Consider the following 18,768-nt stretch of genomic DNA (forward strand, 5'->3'; position numbering starts at 1 on the left):
TCCATTGTTGTTCAGAAACTCTATAGTTGTTCAAAAATTACACCTTGGTGTTCAAATTGTAATAACACTCGGATTTGTAGGGTTAGAAGAATAAGTAAAATATTGTTATGCTTCATAGCTAGATACCCTCTCAAAGCCTCATGTAATCATAGGTAGGATTTTGAAAGGATTTATTGAGATCAATAAAGTTGACTTGGGGGCCGGCAAGATAGCTCAGTGGGCTAAGCACCTGCTTAAGCAAGTGTAGGGACCAGGGTTCTATTCCTGGCTCCACAAATTGCGTTGCCCTGCCCATGGGCCTGCTGAGCCATGGAGATTGGGTGTGGTGGCGCACACCTTAATCCCAGTGTTGGGGAAGCTGTAAGCAGTCTAAGCTGCACAGTGGGACCCTTTACCAAATACATAAAAATAAAATATAAAAAATAAATCAAGCTGACTTGGGCAGGGGATATAGCTCAGTGGGACAGTGCCTGCCTGATAAGCATGGGGTCCTGAGTTTGATTCCCAATACCAATAGCTAACTTGCTTGTAGCAGGTGGGGTCTGGTCTGAAGAGATGAGACACTGAGGTGTGACCTGAAGGGTACATTTCCTTTTCTGGTTCCTCCCTTGCCCATGCTTCCTGGCTGCCATGAGGTGAGCGGCTAGTCCTCTGCCAGGTCTCTGTCTCCTGCCGTTCTGCCTTGTAGCCAGCCCCCCAAATTATGGGCCAAAATAAACCTCTTCTCCAGGAAGTTTCCAGTGCTGGGTATTTTGTCCCAGGGATGGGAAAAGTGACTCATAAATATTATAGTTTGTATATTTTTAGTAACTTTTGCATTATTTAAGTGAAAGCTTTCTCTTTGTGTGGAGCTTGGCTGAATATGAGCTACCAGATCTGCTTATTTGTGTGTTCTTGCCCTTTAGTGATAAGGAGTCAGTACTTTCACCTTGCAAAGTTTAATTTTATAGAGGTGAGGTTACTCAGATTCATATTTAAAATTTTTTTTTTTACTTTTTATTTTCTAAATTTGTGTAACTAAAAATATAATAAAATCATCTGGAAGGGGTGGATTTTCCTGAACAGTGATAATGCCTTTGCAATTTTTAATATAATCATCTAGTTAAATCTATTTGATGTTTTTCCCCTGCTCTGCTTTCCCTTATTGTTTATTCTTCTTTTGAGAAAAAGAGCTGACTGCCTAAATATGAGGCAGGTTGTTTTCTGCTTTTCAGCATCCAAAGTAATAAAATTCAGTTGCTGAATCAGCCAAGCATGTTCTGCATTCTGACCTCTTCAATCCAATAACGTTTTTGCATGAATAAGTCTGTACAGCTTGTTCCAAAACATTACCCTGCGAAGTAGGCTGATCTGTGCTTAGAATGCCCTGTTGAGTTTGGTCCTACTGGCTGTGGACAATCTAGGTCACTGAAGACTTGTACAGGGAAGCCCATGGCATGGATCAAGTACAAATGATCACGCCAGGTAGGCTCAAAGAATGGGAGCTAACCATGTGTTGGGTTTCCTATCACCACGGTGTATCAATTCTGTAGAGCAGGACTCATAGGCCGAGGCATGAATGACAGTGCTTTTGCAAACTCTAAGTCACTGTAAGGTTCACTGCCTACAGAGCTATCTGTCCCTTACATTTGAGGAACATGTTAAAGCTTTAGACAAACTGAATTGACCAGAGGTTAACTGATATTAGGATAATTTTTTTTTTTTTTTTTGGGCGGACGTGGGGATTGAACTCAGGCCTTTGTGCTTGCCAGGCAAGCCCTTATTCTACTGAGCCATCTCCGTGACCCTACCAGAGGTTAATTGAGCAAAGATGAACTCAGCTGTCAGGCAGCCCTCAAAACCAGCAGAGGTTCAGAGAACTCTGTTGTATAACTTGGGCAGGAAGTGTTTATGGACAGGAAATGGAAGTGAGCTGTAGAGGGAACTTGACTGCTTCTAGCTCTGTGCTGGCCTCACTTAGATGTGGTCTGCTCAGTCAGTAGCTTGTGATTGGCAGACACATGGTCAATGTGATTGGCTGGTGCTCAGCCATTTGCTGCAGAAGTCTATTCCTAAATTGGGCTGCAGTTTGTTATGTTGAGAATCAAGGTAAAGAGATGGTCCCATGTCAAATTCAGTTTAATTGAACAGCACATATCAGTTTTAGAATCATGGCTGATTAGAAAATGCTTTTACTTTCTTTGTTTTCTGGTACTAGGGATTGAACCCTTGTCTTCACCCATACCAGGCAAGTGCCTTGTCACTGAGTTATACCTCCAAACCTATACTCTGAATTTTTTGAGTAAATGACTTCTCCATGTCTTTAAGTGGTTTCCTTACCTCTACTGAAGTGTCTGTTGTTGAATATACACTTGAAGAATATAGAGAAAACACAAAAAGAATTAAAGAAGAAACAAGAACTAAGATACAACTGTAATTAAAACTATTATATATTAGTACTGTCTAAAAAATAGGTGAATGACAAATACATACCGCATATGTAATTGAAAATTTTTTCATGTCTCATTTAAAAGGTTAAAATACTTTAAAATATTTATTTATTTGGTACAGGGTCCTGCTATGCAGCTCAGACTTGTAGTGTTCTTCTCTCTCATCTTCTCCTGTGCTGGAATTACAGGTATGCACCACCATGCCTGGTTCCGGGGCTGGTATGGCATGTAGTGCTGGGGATCAAACCTGGGTCCTTGTGCTTAGACCACCAAGCTCTCTTCCCCAGCCCCTAAAAGGTTTAGAATTGATTAAATAAATTTTAATAACACTTTCACTTAATATATGTGAAATAGGATTTTTGACAACAAAATAAAAAAGTGAAGCTTTCTTCCATTAAGCCATAAGTTAGATGATTACAGCAACAAATTAATATTTTACATTCAGTCCTCTTTACTTTGGATAGAATAGCACAAATCAAAGACAATAGTCTATATAAGAAAAGTGGTATAGAATTTAGTACAGTATTTTCAGGGTTATTAATGTATCTCATCTATATGATTTATTTGAAAGTTTGATTTCTTGTTTTTTCTAGTGATCCTAGCAATAGTAAAATCTACCTTATGGCTATGTAGCTCATGAAATTTAAACACTACTTTAAAAAACTAATATATTTTGAATATATTAATGCATATCTAAATTAGTGATACAGAAACTGTCAATTGTTGTATTTTTCTTCATTACAAGCTTTCATAAAAAAATAAAGCTTTCATTTAGAAGCAGTTTGCACTTTTTGCAGGCAAGAGAGCAATGGACAATTTGGGGTTATATAATACTATATATATTATAATATATATCATAATATATAATAGAGTATCCTAGAAAAGGTACACTTAAGCCATTCTGCTGGTCTCAAAATATTCATGTACCTTTAGCTCATTTATTATGGTTACATTTCATTTCTCTATCCCTATCTAGAAGTTATGGGTATAAATAGTTTTATTTTTTCATTAAAAAAGAGAGGAGAAAGGTCGTATATCTTCTTAACTCGTTCTTTCACTTGCTTCAAGTTTATAAAAATTGCTGACAGACATTTTGGATAAAGGGACAAAGCTGGAAGGCAGAGAATGGAAGAACAGTGGACCATTCTGGTCCAGGAATTCTTGGTCTTCTGCATTCACGTGCATTTGCACATTTAGGGTTCGCAAGAACTCTGAAAAATGAAGAATTTGGGCATTGAGATTTATTCATAGCACAGCTGGACAGTCTGCTATGCTGTCTTCAAGGTCCAGAAAGCATGTTACATGTACAGCACGCTTCCCACATTTGAGGTGGTCATTATCCACCCGTGGTCAGTAGCCGGGCTTGGGTCAGCGCAATGCGTGTGTGTGGTGAACCTGTACCCACGCCTTGGTTCAGTGTTACTCCCAAGGAAGGCGCTCTGGCTTTCTTAGTGGTTTATTGAGATCTGAGAGGGCGACAGAAGGTGCCAGGGTGGTAAAAGCTGTCAACAAACATTAAAAAGTTAGACCTTATATATAATAATGACTATATTTTATTAATACACCATCTTTATCTATATAAACTATATGTATAGTACCTTTCCACCTGAAGAAATATATTTACAACTGCATGTTAAAAAATTGAGTAGAGGAGATAAGGTGGATTGGAAGACCCTGAAATCTTAACACCTAGCCAAGAAAGACTGTGTGTTCTCAGAGCAGACATTGTGGGGTCCAAAGTGGGGACAAATGCAGATAACCTTCCTGCACCGGCGCAGGCAGCCTCACTGCGGCCCTTCAGCGGACCCTTGTGTTCCCTGCACCCGTCCAGTCGGGTCCTCTCCCACCCCCAAAGCCGCAGAACTTCCTTCCCTCTGTTTCTTTCAGTTCTGCATCCCAGTCTTACTTCTCCTGCTTGGTCAGAGGGGGCCATCCTTGCTCTAGTTATCTAGAGCGCAGCCTCCCTTGCCCCTCTGGTCTTCAGCGACCTCACTGTGCTTAATGCCTCTACCAAGCAGCTACCACAAGCAAGAGCAGTCTTTTCCTTGGAGTCCTCATCAGATGAAACTGGAAGCTCAAGAGAGTAGGAGTTTGGGTTTATTTCATTGACGATTGGGCCCCAGCATGTAGGGAAGAGGCTAGTGCCCAGTAGGATCTCAATGAATGGTTGCGGAGTGAATGCCCGGTTGATTGGGAAAAATGAGGAGGATAAAAGTGGACAAGATGAGCAGGAAGCCCCCAACATAACCACACATCCATGTTTTTTTTATAAAACACAACTCATGCTTTTCCCTTTTAAGAAAAGTATCTTTGTTTTCAAGTACCTATCTAGAATAACATTAGGCTAACTAAGGATTTCTGAAGTGCTTTGGGATTTTTTTTAATGAATAGATGAAATTGTATCTAATTAGCATTAATTTTTGTGTGTAAATGGGTACATCCAAATTGTATAAAAGCTGTTCTCTTGAATAATTAAACATCCTCTTCACCCTGTAAAGCATTTTGCGCACTTGTTCCTCAAAGAGTCTCTTACCGGAAACTAAAATCATGAGGTTTAAATGCAAAATAAAGGCAGTTTTTGCCTTTATGAAAGCGTGTAGAGAGTACTTCAGAAACTAGGCCAGCCCAAGAGTCAGACACCACGTGTTCTGAGGAGCCAACAGCAGGTTCCTTGATCATATCAAAAGTTAGGGAGATTTTATTACCAAAACTAGGAAAAATAAGTAATTCTCTTTTTATCTCAGTAGAATTCCAATCAATGGCTGTAGAAAGAATGATGGAAATAAAAAAATCAAATAAGAAATAGGGCAAAATCATCCCTGCAGGTATCTTCCCTCTGTGCTGAACTATTTGGTGGAAGTATGACAGCAAGGAGGGTATGACCATGTTCTCTGTGTTTCTCTCTATGATGTATATTAATTCCACAGTGAAAAATAATTAACTTTATCATGGAGAACTCTGGAAAAAAGGGTTCGTCTGACTCAGTGATCAGAGTCAATATCTGACGGAACGCCAACTTCAGACCCCTCCTGGTAGGACTGACTGAGAAAGGCACAGTAAGAGGTGGTTTACAAATAACTGCTCACCACTTTTCAAGAGGATCAGGGCAATGTGCAGCTCAGGAAGACCAAGGGAGCTTCCCTAGATTTGAGGTGATTATAGGGACAGGAAACCACTGAATCTCGGATTAGATCCTGGACCGCAAAACAGACACTGCGATAATGGGCAAAATTTGAATTAAGGTCTATGGATTAGGTAACCATGTTGTATTAATGTTAATTTTCTAGTTTAGATAATGACACTATGCTTCTGTTAACATGAGGGAAAGCTGGGTGATGATGATAAGGGACCCCAGTGAGTTATTTTTGCAACAGCTTTGTAAATCTGAAATGGATTCAAAATGAAAAATGGAAAAGAAAGACATGTATATTTATCTGGTAATCTGACAAGAGTAAAAAGTAGTATTAGCCAGCTAGTATGGGTCGAATTGTATCCCCCTAAAATTCATATATTGGCAGTTGTGACATCCAGTGCTTTTACATGTGCTAGAAATAGCATCATGGTGGGTACAATTATCTAAGATGAGATCCTACTGGAGCAGGGCGGGTCCCTAAGCCGCTATCACTGTTGTTCTCATTAGAAAGGGAAATTTGGACACAGATAGGCACACAGAGTGATGGAGGCAGGGATCAAAGCAGGGCTACAGAAGTCCAGGGTCGTGGAGATTGCCCACAAAGCTCCGGGAGCTAGGGGTGACCCTTGGGGTAGAGACTCCCTGATTTCCCCCAGCAGGAACTAATCCTCTGGATGCCCAGATCTCAGATTTCTACTCCCAGAACTGTGAGCCAATGCATTTCTGTTGTTTAAGTCCCCTGTGTGTGGTATTTAGTTATAGAAGACCTAGGAAACAAATACATTAACTTACTGAGGGATTACAATATCCAGGACCCCATGTTAAGCTCTTCATACACGATGTCTCATTTTATTTTCACTCTGGCCCTTTGCAGTTGGAGCTATCATTGCCCCCAGTGAGAAATCTGATGCGCAGATTGCCTGATGTCCCACAGCTAAAAAGTGGCAGAGTGGGTTAAAACCCCTGTACTCTGGCATCAACATATTTCTAAGCACTGCACAACAGTTATTTCTCCCAGATTCCAATCCCAAAGATTGCCATGGGGTTTGAAATGATAGCCCGAGAATGATTTCTCATTGTGCCTAGGGATGGAAAACGTGGATGCCACATCCCTACCATTCCCAGCCTTTTCTTGTCAGTGTCTGCTTATTTGGAAACACTGTGAGCCCTAAGAAAGTGCCTGAGTCAGCTAGGGGGAAGGTCCAGTTTGAAAGTTAACAACTAATTTAAGTGAAAATTAGCGATTACTTTGCAGGCATCTCAATCCTAGAGAACTGTATTCTGGGGGAGGAGAATTCCTTAACTAAAGCAGAGAGCAAACCCTATCTCTCTTTTATAGCAAATGGCCCAAGAGAGAATTGTCCACTGGGTTTCATTCTTTTGCCTGCTGAAGTCATTCTTTCATTCAATTACCTTTATTGGGCACCCCTGGGTTTCTTGGCACCAGGCTTACCCAGCATGACTCAAAGCCAGGCCCAGTTTTCAGTTTGTGGCTCATTCAGATTTGGTCCTAGGGCAAAAAGGTGGAAGCAAAGGCTTTCGAAGGTAAATTCCTATGTCCCAACTCCCCCTGCCTCCCTTCTTTCTGATGCTGGGAATTGGACCAAATGTGTGCTCTATCACTGAGCTATACTCCAAGCACCCCTCACTCTGATTCTGAACCCCTCTCCAAAGGATTATTTTTGGACTCACTCAAGATTCTTCTCTTATGTGCTAGTGATCCCCAGTCCCTCTCTCTAGCCCAAACCTCACTCATGGACTCTGTACAATTCTTAGTGGACGTTCCATTGGTTGTCCCGTAAATAAATACATCCACAGTGTCAGGTAGAACTCATGAACTTTGTTCCATCATCTTTATTCCTTCCTCAACTGAAACTGTTGCTTTTCTCTTAGAAACCACAATAATCAAGTCAGTAGTTCCTACGCTCTTTGTTAGCAGGGACTATGCTTTTTAAAACATTTTCTATGACAATGCCCATCTCTGGGTTGGTCTTTAGAACATGAGCTATGGAAAGTGTTACTAATCAAGGGTTGAAAAAGTAAATGAACTGTTTTCATTCCTGATTCTTCTTCACCACTCTTGTCCAGTCAATAAATCCCGTTAGTCCTCTGCTTCATTTCATCCAAAGTACTCCACTTATCCCCACATCTTCCTGTCCAAATGGCAGTCATCCCTCCTGGAGAATGATTGGACCCTTTACCCTGTCGTCTTACCTCCTCACTTGCCATCTTTGAATCTTTTCTTCATATAGTAACTAGAGTCATCCAATAAAAATAGAAATAGGACTCTGTCACTTTTCTACTTAAAACTGCTTGGTGGCTGTTAAATTGCCTGCTAACAGTCACATGAAGCCCCAGCTTGACACAGGAGGACTCACCTGACTTAGTTATTACTTATTTCCTTGTCCTCATTTTTCAAATTTCTCCTTTTCTTCCTCCCACACCGTACTTCAGTTGGTTGAACATTCTCCTGGTCTCTGAACATTCTATACTTTTCTCTGTTGTAGACTTGTGCTTGTGTTATTCCTGTGACCTAGAAAATCCTCCTAATTCTCTATGGTGAAGCATGGATATGTTCTCAGTTGTGGTCTTGTTTTAGTTGCTACTGCCACAAATTACCACACATTGAGCTGGCTCCACCAGTAACCAATGTGAGACCATTAGCACAGTGCCCATGGTCAGAGGTCCAAATGGGCATAGCTAGATTCTGTGGTTGTGGTCTCACGAGACAGGGCTATATTCCAACCTGGAGACTCTACTTGGAGATTCATCCAGTTGTTGGCAGAACTCAGTCCATTGTGGTTGTGAGTCTAAGGACTCTGTTTCCACATCAAACACTACACCTATAGATAAGCTGACAACAAGATGCCACATACTTATCATGCTTCAGACATCTCTGACATCTTTCTTCGGGAACATCTCTTGAATTTTGGGGGACTCCTGTGATTACATTGATTCTACCTGGCTAGTACAGGGTAATCCTATCATAATCACAGTTTCTGGGGATCAGGGCATGGGCATCATTGGGGGGCCATTTTATTTATTTATTTTTGAATTTAGTATAGGATCTACAAGGTGTACAGGATCTCACTACACAGATTGGACTCGTAGTGATCCTTCTGTTTTCAGCCTCCCAAGTGCTGGGATTACAGGTGTGTGCCACCACTCCCCGTTTCAGTTGCCTCTCAGCGTGCCCCAGGCTTGGAGCTGGCATGGCATGCCGGGCATTGAACCCCAGCCCCTATGTCTGCCTAGGCAAGCGCTTTAATCTGCTGAGCTATCTGGCCGGCCCAGAGGCCATTATTTTGCCTACCAAAGACACCACCTTCAAATCTGGGTTCCAAGTTCCTCCTCTGTGCTCCAGTTATTTCGCATTCCCAGAGCCTGCCTCCCGTGGGAGAAAGTGAAACACCAGGTTCTAATTTCCTAGCCTTCCTAGTAGGTAGTCCTTGGTCATGCCTGCCTGGGAATTCTGGGATAGGCTTCTTCTCTGATTAAAAATCAGTTTTAGAAATGCTGGGGAGATAGCTCAGTGGCATAAGTGCCAGCCTGATAAACACAAGGTCTCAAGTTCAACCCTATGCACTGCAAAAACAAAACAAAAAACCACAAAAAAATCAATTTCAGAGAACTGGTTTTTCAATTTTTGTGCACCGTGACATGAAGGCCTGGAGGCTCAGTAGCTAGCCTGTGGGGTATATATAAGGACCAAAGTCAACATACCACATTATTGAATTTTGGAATTAAGTAATTTTGCCCTGGTTTGCTGTCAGATTTCTTGTTGTATTATCTGTAATCCTCCTTACTGGTCAAAGCAAACTTTGGTAGGCATTATCTTCTTTGCAACCCCAAATATCATTAACTTCATAGACCCTTCTGCACCTATACAAACACCACTCAGGATTTTTATTGCCAGTGAGCTTGTCTTCAGTCTTCTCTAGGCTGTAAAAGCCTTGAAAGGTTGTTGACTTGCCTGCATTCTTTTTGCCCCTAACATAGTGCCTGGCACAGCAAACACTAGTAGCTATTGCTCAGTGGGCAACACACAAACAAGTGAGTGAAAGCTTTCTCTCCTTTAATTTCCTCTTCCCAACACCTACTTCTCTTACTGTGAGTAGACTACCCCACACAGATGAGTAGGCTGTGTCCTGTGTAAGGGTGACTGATTACTTCCCATGATGGGAAGAAAAGGATGCTTTTGAGATTCTGGACACCATGTTCCAGATGGGCAACTATTTTGAGAAACTAATTATGCTAAAATGCTTGTGGGAGATATTAAGTTTTAATGTTGGTCCTTCTCTGGTTATTTCCATGCTAATCTTCTGGGAATGAGGACTTAATAGAACAGGAATGGCCAAAATGGGCATCGGGAGACGCAGGTTCACGTCAAGGCCCTGCACAATCAGACTCCAAGTGCTGGTGCAAAGACCCAAACCTTGCTTTCTGTTGCCTCCCCCACAACACTAGAGGTTCTCCAATTGCTTTGCAGAGCCTGGGAGCATTGGGACTCCTCAGAGTGCTCAGCAGGGAACAGGGAGGTGGGCAGAATCCTCCAGTCTCAGCAGCTCTGCTCTTGCCTATTTTCCAAATGGGACATAACAAAAATTAGTTGTTAATTGTGTAAGAAATATACTGATCTATTCTGCTTGTAAGGAATTAGGACATTGCAGATGCATGGCCCCTTTGTACTTGGTGCTCTCCAACCCCTATGTATGTTGGGACTTCATTTAAAATGTTCATTTGAACACATGGATATTGGCTCAAACTGCTTGGAGGTCTGTTGACCTAGTTAGCCCCTAAGATTGCCAAACATGGGAAAAAAACCAAAACAAAACAGGTATTTCAGAGAGAAAGGTTAAGCCATGGCTAAGGAATATTCTACAGTTGAAGAGAAACCTACAGTTTGCCTTAGGTTTGCTGATAAGGTGTTGCACTGGGAGTAGAAACTTGCGGCAGCAAATACTCCTGTTTTCCAGAAGTGTGCTCGGGAGGTTGGTAGGAGGGAGGGCTGCTCAGTTAGGGCTGGAAGGCTATGCTCACATCTGAAACCTGACCTCATCTCCATGGGGAGGGAAAAGTGGCAGGATTAGGATTGCTTCTCCTTAGAATAACAGCAATCTCAGCTAACATTTATCATGTGTTCATTCATTAATTGATTTTGCTTCTGGGGATTAAACTCAAGGCTTTTGCACTTGGGCTACATCCCAGGCCCCTTTTTATTTTTTATTTTGTAACAAGGTCACATCGAGTCTCTACATGGCCCAGGCTGGGCTTGAACTTTTGATCCTTCTGCTTGTGCTGCCCAGAGTGCTGGGATTATGGGTGTGTTTGTCTTGGTTCACCCTCAGCGCATCCCTGGCAAGTGGTGGTACTATTTGCATTGTTTTTATAATGAGGAACATAGTGATTAAGGGATTGCCTACGAGCAGTAGCCAGGAGGTGAGAAGTAGATGTGTGAACCTACATCTTGCTTCAGGAGCAGTGTGCATCCCGGGCCGGAACCCTTTGGAGACCTGGCTGTCCCTGTCCTTTCAGCTTCACTGCACCTCGATCCTGTCGGGTTGGGAGGGAGGAAGCTTACCGAACGCAGTGGTTTGCCCAGGATTTCTTCCTGCTTTCTCTGTCCTTCAGTCCCTAGGTCACTGCAGAATACTCCATCCCTGGTGTTCCACGCTCTATTAGTTCCTCCTGCACCCGGCCAGGCAAGGTGTCCGTGGGCTGGGAGGGAGGGCAGGGCAGAGATGGTTAGTGCTCCGGAGCGAGTTGCTGCAGAGCCCGCAGCTGGTCACGCGCAGGCGTCCACGCAGCGCGAGGACGCGAGCCCAAGCCTGCGTGAAGGTAAATGCAAATCAGCGCAAGGGAGCCTACCTGCTGCCCAAGGAGGCTTTTCAGCATACGCGCCAGGTTTCCTCTGCCTTCAGCTCACGTGCTGATTTCATTTTCCCACTTTTTGAGCTTAAGTGAAGGAATCCATCTCCTTGCTATAATCCGACCCTCTGGAGAACCTCCTGTCCAAGTGCATTTGCTCGCAAACACCATCCTTGAGGAAGACCTGCGCTGAAATGACTAGTGAACGACGATTAATGTCTGATGTATAAGGAAGTGAATTAGATTTATGCCGAGTTATTATATCCAGAAAAGGTGACAAGGATGGAAAAGGCACCTCCTAGGAGCTGGAAACCTTTGCAAGAAGAAATAACTGGTATATTTACCATCAGCTCAGCCAGACTCTGATTTAATCTATTTACCCATTTTCTCCTCCTCTTTCTTACCAGACTGTACAATCCTGAAAGGCAGGGACTGGTTCAATGGTCTCCATATCCCCCAAGTGAGATGTTTTTGCAACTTTATTCATAAGAGAGAGGGCTCTACACGAAAGAGGATTCTATTTTCAATCTCTCAAGCCACCTCTTTCTTCCTGCTTGACTGATTAATGATCCCTCCATCCCAATCCAGGTCTCAGAGGCACCAAGGCCTGGTAACAACGGTGACACCTTTCCCACCCCCTGCAACATCAATCGTCTAGAATTAGGCTTCTTTCAGGTGATGAGCTACATAGAGTTTAATAACCCTACACTGTTAGTAGGGACTTACCTGGGATAGGTACTTTTGTAAACACTATTGCCACTGGAACTGCGAAACTTCATGGCACTTTGATGTACTGAGTAGTTTGAACTAAAAGACATTGGAAGAGCCTCGGAAACAGAGTCTCCCTCTGACCTTTAGCGTTTGTCCTGTTTCCCAAAATGAGACACAAGAACTAAATTCTTCTTCAAGGCAGGCTTCCAAAACTAAAGTCTTACTCCCCACAAACGAGCCACAAAGCCTAGAGAGGTCAATTTCTCCCTTTTACCTTCTCTCGAAAACCCTCGATCAAGACAGATTCTGCCTCATACCTCACAGGAAAGAATACTGCACAGAGAGGTCAAGAAGCATCTAAGGGGGTGGGCTTTGTAGGGGTTGCCCCTTGTCTGTTACCCTAACACCAAGCCCTTCCATCCAGCCTGTTTCTCCAGTGACCCCACCCATTGAAATTAAACATAAAAAGTTTTCTCTGAGTTTTGAGTCTTAATTTCTGAAGACTTTCACATCCTAAGGAATTTTAATTCAACACATTTGTCTTGTTTTTCTCTTATAAAACTGTCTTTGTTTCAAGTGTCAGCCTTGTGATAGATGAGGAGAGACTTTTATGCCCCTATAGCACTTGCTTAGTGTCCCAGTTACTCTTTTCTCATTGCTGGGACAAATACCTGACATTCAAAATGAAAGATGGAAAGGTTTATGTAGCTCACAATTACTAGAGGTTTCAGTCCACACTCAGCTGGCTTCAGGGCAGGTGGCATGTGGCAGAGGGCAGCCTTCCATGGCAGAGGCAAAGAGCAGAGAGCAAAGGGAGGAGTAGCATCAACAAGGGTTACAAAGAGCAAGTCTGTCTTCCTTAAATTGCCTTCAAACTATCTGCCCCAGGCTGGATGTAGTACACCCAGCAGCACTCACACCCATAATCCCAGTTGATTATGGGTTAATCACAAACTCTGGAAGTCTGCCCCATGACTGCATGAGGCTTTGGGGGAACAACTAGACCAAACCATATATAACATTTAGCATCATTTTGTTTAATCCTCACAACCACCCCAAGAGACAGATTCTATCATTATCTCATTTTAAGTCTAAGAAAATTTAACCTTGAAGATGTTAATTTATTCAAGATCAAAGAGTTAACCCGTGGATATGGCTGCTATTTACACTGCACTTACCACATTAAACTGCTGGTCTCATTTTATAGGGCATTTAGTGCTTAACAAGTGGGCTCTAGTGCTTAAAGTTACAAGGCTTTGGTCCTCTGGAGTTTAGATCCTATGGGAGTGTAGGGCTTTGTCTTAGTTACTTTTCTTGTTGTTGAGACAAAATATGAGATTCCCAAAGTTAAAACAGGAATAGTTTTTGGTAGCTCACAATTTGCAGAGGTGTCGGTTTCTAGTTGGCTGGATCCAAGGCAGAGTGGCACTGCAGAGGGGCATCGAAGAGGAGAAACAGCTCATGGAAGGCAGAAGGCAGCGAAGCAGCAAGTGGCAAGCAGCATGGGATGAGCAGCAACAATGGCAGCCCTCTTTCTGTCCCCTATATTCTATCCAGGGTACTGCCCTTAGCACTCATATCCAGGGTGGGGCATCCTTTATCCTAGTATCACACCTGAAGCAATCTCAGAATCACATCTGTAAGCCCAGCATCACACACTCTAGATCTAGCCACTCCTGGAAAGCCCACCTATGCCCAACCTCATGTGGCTTTGCAAGGGCATCTGAACAGCCAAGATCCAAGGAGGGTCCAGCAAGGGGAAAAACGATGTCAGGGACAGAGCAGTGATTTAAATCATGTGGCAGCAAGAGCAGCAGAGGTGAATTCTCCAAAGCAGCAGCTCTCCCTCCCTTCTTGTCCTTCAAGTGAACCCTACTGGCTCTCAGCCTCCTTGGAAGAAAGGTGCTGGCCAGTTTCCTCATCTGTGGCAGTAGGAATGCACCAAGAATACCATTGTAACAGGGTGGACCAGGGCCTAGTGAAACAGCTTCTGGAACCACATTTGCCCCTTAGCTGCTTCCCCTTCTTACTGGAAATGGAAAATGAGGAAGAGACCCTTCCTGGTGTGGCACATGCAGGTCCCAGAGGTGGACTGCACAGTGATGTTCTCACTTGTTCCTGCAGGGAAAGAGGACAAGAAGGCAGAGTGGCAGGGTCCCACTCAGAATCATGGGAAATTGGATGTTGTGGGTCTTCAACCAGCTTGTGCCAGCTGTGAGAGGCAAAGCCAAGTTTTCTGATGCCAAACCACAGATTTCTTCTTGTGCTGTTCTAGGTTCTTTTTCTGACTTGTACAGCAGTGTTGCTCATAGGTCTGGATGTTTAGAAGGATGCTTTTACTTAATTTTTTTGCTTCATCTACTTGACGAGAAGTTTCAGTTTGGGAAGATGAAGTCATTCTGGAGATGGAGGAAGCATTCTGGATGCAAAGTACCTCCTGAACCCTTCTAAATTTTACCTGCTCAAGAGAAAAAGCAAGGAAATGATATTGACCATGGCTCTGTTAATTCTCTGTAAAAACAAACCATCTCTGCAATGTTCCAATGGAATTTTCTTACATCTCAGTAGTGTGAGAAATGGGTCTCTTGGCTTTGCTTAGCAGGAAGAGGCATTGCATAGCTGCCCTGCTCTAGAGCTGAAGAGGAGCACCAGGGGAAAGGAAACAGAGAGTAAACACTGTTTGAAAATGCAGAGATTGTGTCCAGTGTCCTACTTAAGGACGCTGGACCATAAAGGTCTGCCCAGGCGTAGGGCCTGCTTTTCTGATTTCTAGTCATGGAGCTTTACACGCGAATGTTTGATGTGTCTTATACTGGTTATATTATCACCCAAAAGGATTGTCCTGAAAAAAATTTCCTATTGCTTCTGTTGAAATTAATTAAACACTAAGAGGTTATGTCAGGAAAACAGTGGGCATGGCAGGAGCCAGAATATCTGAGTTCTGCTCCAGGCTGGTTGAAAGTTTTTGGAAACATCTTCAGGTCTTGTATGTATGAAATATGATTTTTTTTCCTAGTTAGTGTGGTTTATTAAGTGTCCATTAAATGCTTGCAAACCTCTAGATGGAAGGCCTTGTAGGACATGCGGTTGTTATTAACCATGCATGTGTTATTATGAGAAGGCTCATACTTTAAGGTGGTGGTGTGCCCACCTGTGGGAACTCTCTGGACCAAACCCAGGCATGCTGTGTGAGTGAAACCCTCTGCCGCACCCTCGGACCTCTCTAGAGCCCCCCTCCCCCCGGCAATCCCGCCGAATGAGAACTTCTGCTGTGCATTTGGGACCCCCCAGATCCAGCCCAAGCCCAAGCCCAAGCCCAGCGAGTGTGTGGGAGAGCTTCTGCATTCCCCTGTGCCCCCTGGGCCAAGGGCACAACAGAGGGGCACCATGGCTTCACTTCCAAGTGCAGCAGTAGGAAGGAGCTGACCACAACAGCTAGACTCAAGCCTAATACAACTGGATAAACTCAAACTTTATAGATCTGCACCCAAATTTCAGTAAGTGCTAAGATTATAACTGCACCAAAGCTCTACACCAAAGGTCAGAGGTCAGTGCTATATGAAATGACAAAGAGAAGGAACATGCAATCTCAGGCCTCAAGTCCACCCAGAACAAGTGCAGAGGACACTAGTTCAGCTGAAATGTATGAATTAATAGCGTCTGAAGTAAAGAAACAACAGCAGAAAGGTATAGTGGAACTCAGATCAGAATTAATCTCTGAAATAAAAAAAGATCTCTGCATTACTAGCATCTGAAGTAAAGAATCAAATGTAGAAACATATGGAAGAAACCTGATCTGAAAAAAATCTCTGTAGTAAAAAAATTAATAACTGCTTCTAAAGAAGACATTGATAAAAAAAATAGAGATTACAAAAATGACAGATTCCTTGAATGAGCAATACAGGAAAGAAATATAGCACATGAAGCAGAGTGAAAGAGATATAGAGGAACTTAAAATCTGAGTCACAAGCTTGCAAAACCATTTTGGTGAAAGTGAAGATAGATTTTCAGATCTTGAAGATGCTGGTGCAGGTAAGTGAAAAGGTAAGAAAGGATTTAAAAAAAAAATTTCCAACCATTCCTTTATTTTCATCCAAATGTTCATCTCAAGCCTGAATTGACATCTACCAGCTCAAATTTCTAGTGCTGATTCTGTCAAGGACCAAAGTCCACAAAGGTCACTTTCACTATTGTGTCAGTGATTCTCCATGATTGTTACCTTCTGAGAAACGTGCTTTTCTCAGGGGAACTGAATAAAAGGCTATGTGTTCCTGGAAGCAGAAGGACACATGGAATGGATGCATTAAACTATATGGGTACACATGCCAGGCACGGATTACGGTGCATGGTGTGGGACTGCTGATTGCAGAACAGTTCCTGGTGAACACAAAACCACACAGTCCTGGGATGGTTGACTGGCTTTATCATATTCTTAAGTGGTTCTTGCATCTCATTCTGTACCTGATGGAGGACACCATGCCAGGGAACATGAACTTCCTTAGGAACAGAGTAGAGCTCAAGGTTTAGTTTTCTCATCCTGGCAGTGTGGTACAGCAGGTTCTTCATGGTATCTATGACCGTGAAATTCCTTGTGAAACAGAAGATGGTGAGCTGTAAGCAGCAGCTCAGGGAAGGCAGAAAGGCATAGACCTGTGCATCAGCGATTCCACAGTTTTCTAAATTTAAGGTGGTCACTGTGTCTGCAAGCTTATCCAGCAGAATTCGGAGAGGATCATCCATACTAAATTCAGTCAGGCTGATGCAACTCAGATCCAAGTGTTTTAGCTGTCTGGTCTGCTCATTGTAGGGAAGCTGGTTCCAGTCAGAGTGGGAAAGCTGGCAGTGAGTTATTGCCAGGCTATCCAAGGGGGATGCCAGGCACCTGAGTACCTAGTCCAAGTGGCTTTTGAGGAATGAGACAGAGTTCATATAAATGTCTTTCAGACAGTGGAGCTTCAGCAACTGAGAGGTGATTTTGGTGACCAACTGCTTTCTCTTCTCTGGGGAAATGAAGTTAGTCTCAGAGATGTCAGAGAAAATTATTTTGTGGAGATTCTGCATCTGATCCAGAAAAGGGGCAAAATCAGCTAGGACAAAGAGTGCCCAGTAGTAACATACATAACACACATGAACCTACTTCACTGAATCAAAGTTGAGAAGTTTGAGGAACTCTGTGTCCCAAGTAGAGCACGTGGTAGTAATACACAACCTCTTACAATCAAGGTGTACCAGATCTTCCTTCTCCTGGACCCACTTGAAGAGGTAGGATGCCACTGGGTAAAAATACTCCTGACTGCTCCACAGATCTTTGAGGGTTTTCTTGTTCAGTTCCCATGTCCCAGTATTCTCTGTTTTTCTCCACTTCAAGGATTCTGAGGAGCAGTCTTCTACCTGATTTCCAAAACAAACTCTCCAGAAGCTCGGGTGCATGACCCACATATCTAGCACTTGCGGTTTCAACCTCCTGACATAAACCTTCTGGATCAGCAGCACATCAAGCCCAACCAGCACAGCTTGTAACGCCCTTGTGTGTGCCTGCATAACATACCCCTGAAGGTAACAAGATGTCCTCATTCTAATCAGACCACCCAGGTGCAGAGAGGGAAGGGGCCAGGACATTACCATGGCTGTCATGACTTCCGCTGTCCACTGCTGAAGGCCTCCTTGAACACTGGTGGGAAGAGCTCCCCTGGAAAATCTTCTAGGGCTTCCACATCCAGGGCCTCATCCCTCAGTAAGCTCTTAATTGCCAGGTGTAGTAGTGCATGTGGGGACCAGATGCTCATCCTGGAGAGTTTGGATGGCTGGGATGCTGCAAAACACCTTTCTCAATGTGTCATCCATTACCCACACTCACTGTCCAGCAAGGGCAATGAGGCTGCTCAGGCTTTTTCCTTCAGAGCGTCAGGGGGAGGTAGAAATGTGGAAGAGCAAGTGATGAGGGGACAACTTGCAGCACTCTGTACTTGCAGCACTCTGGAGGCAAAGACAAGTGAATCTTGTGAATTCAAGACAAGCTTGTGATGGAAAGTGAGCTTAAGACCAGCCTGAACTGCAGAGTGAAGCCCAGGACTGGATGAGGTGACCTGGTACTCAGGGAACCCAGGAAACCAGGCAGCAACTCCAGGCTCCATGAAAGGAGCTCTTAAAAATAACTAGGATGCAGGAAAAAATAGTTCATCACCTGCAAGATGATGTAAAGATGAACAATGTGAGAAACAATGAGAATGGAGTCAATACAAATGATATGAAAAGAATATGGGCAAAAATAATAGCAGAAAACTTCCCAAATATGAGGAAACAATCCGACATTCAGGTAACTGAAGCACACAGAATGCCAAATAACTTCAACCCAATTAAAAACACACTGAGACATAAAATAGTCAAGATACCAGAAATCCAGCACAAGAATAACATACTGAAAGCTGCTAGAAAAAAGAAGCAGAGTCCTGGCCCAGGCCCAGTGAGTGTGTGGGAGAGCTTCTGGTTGCCCTGTGCAGGCGGGACCTACTGGTCGCAGCCCAAGCCCAGGGTGGGTGAGACCCTCTTCCACCCCCTTGGGATGTCCCCCACCACTCCGCAGCACCTCCCCCACCCTGCCTGCTGAGTAGGAATTTCTGCCACGTT

At 43.4% G+C, this 18,768-nt stretch overlaps 1 pseudogene; it reads right to left on the reverse strand.

The window, feature by feature from the left end:
• Window positions 1–14,335: 14,335 nt before the first annotated feature.
• Window positions 14,336–17,927, reverse strand: LOC105741944 (annotated as a pseudogene).
• Between the last annotated feature and the right edge of the window lie 841 nt (window positions 17,928–18,768).

Source organism: Octodon degus, unplaced genomic scaffold (genome assembly GCF_000260255.1).
Source record: "Octodon degus isolate 3935 unplaced genomic scaffold, OctDeg1.0 scaffold00029, whole genome shotgun sequence".
In the NCBI taxonomy this organism is placed as follows: Eukaryota; Metazoa; Chordata; class Mammalia; order Rodentia; family Octodontidae; genus Octodon; species Octodon degus.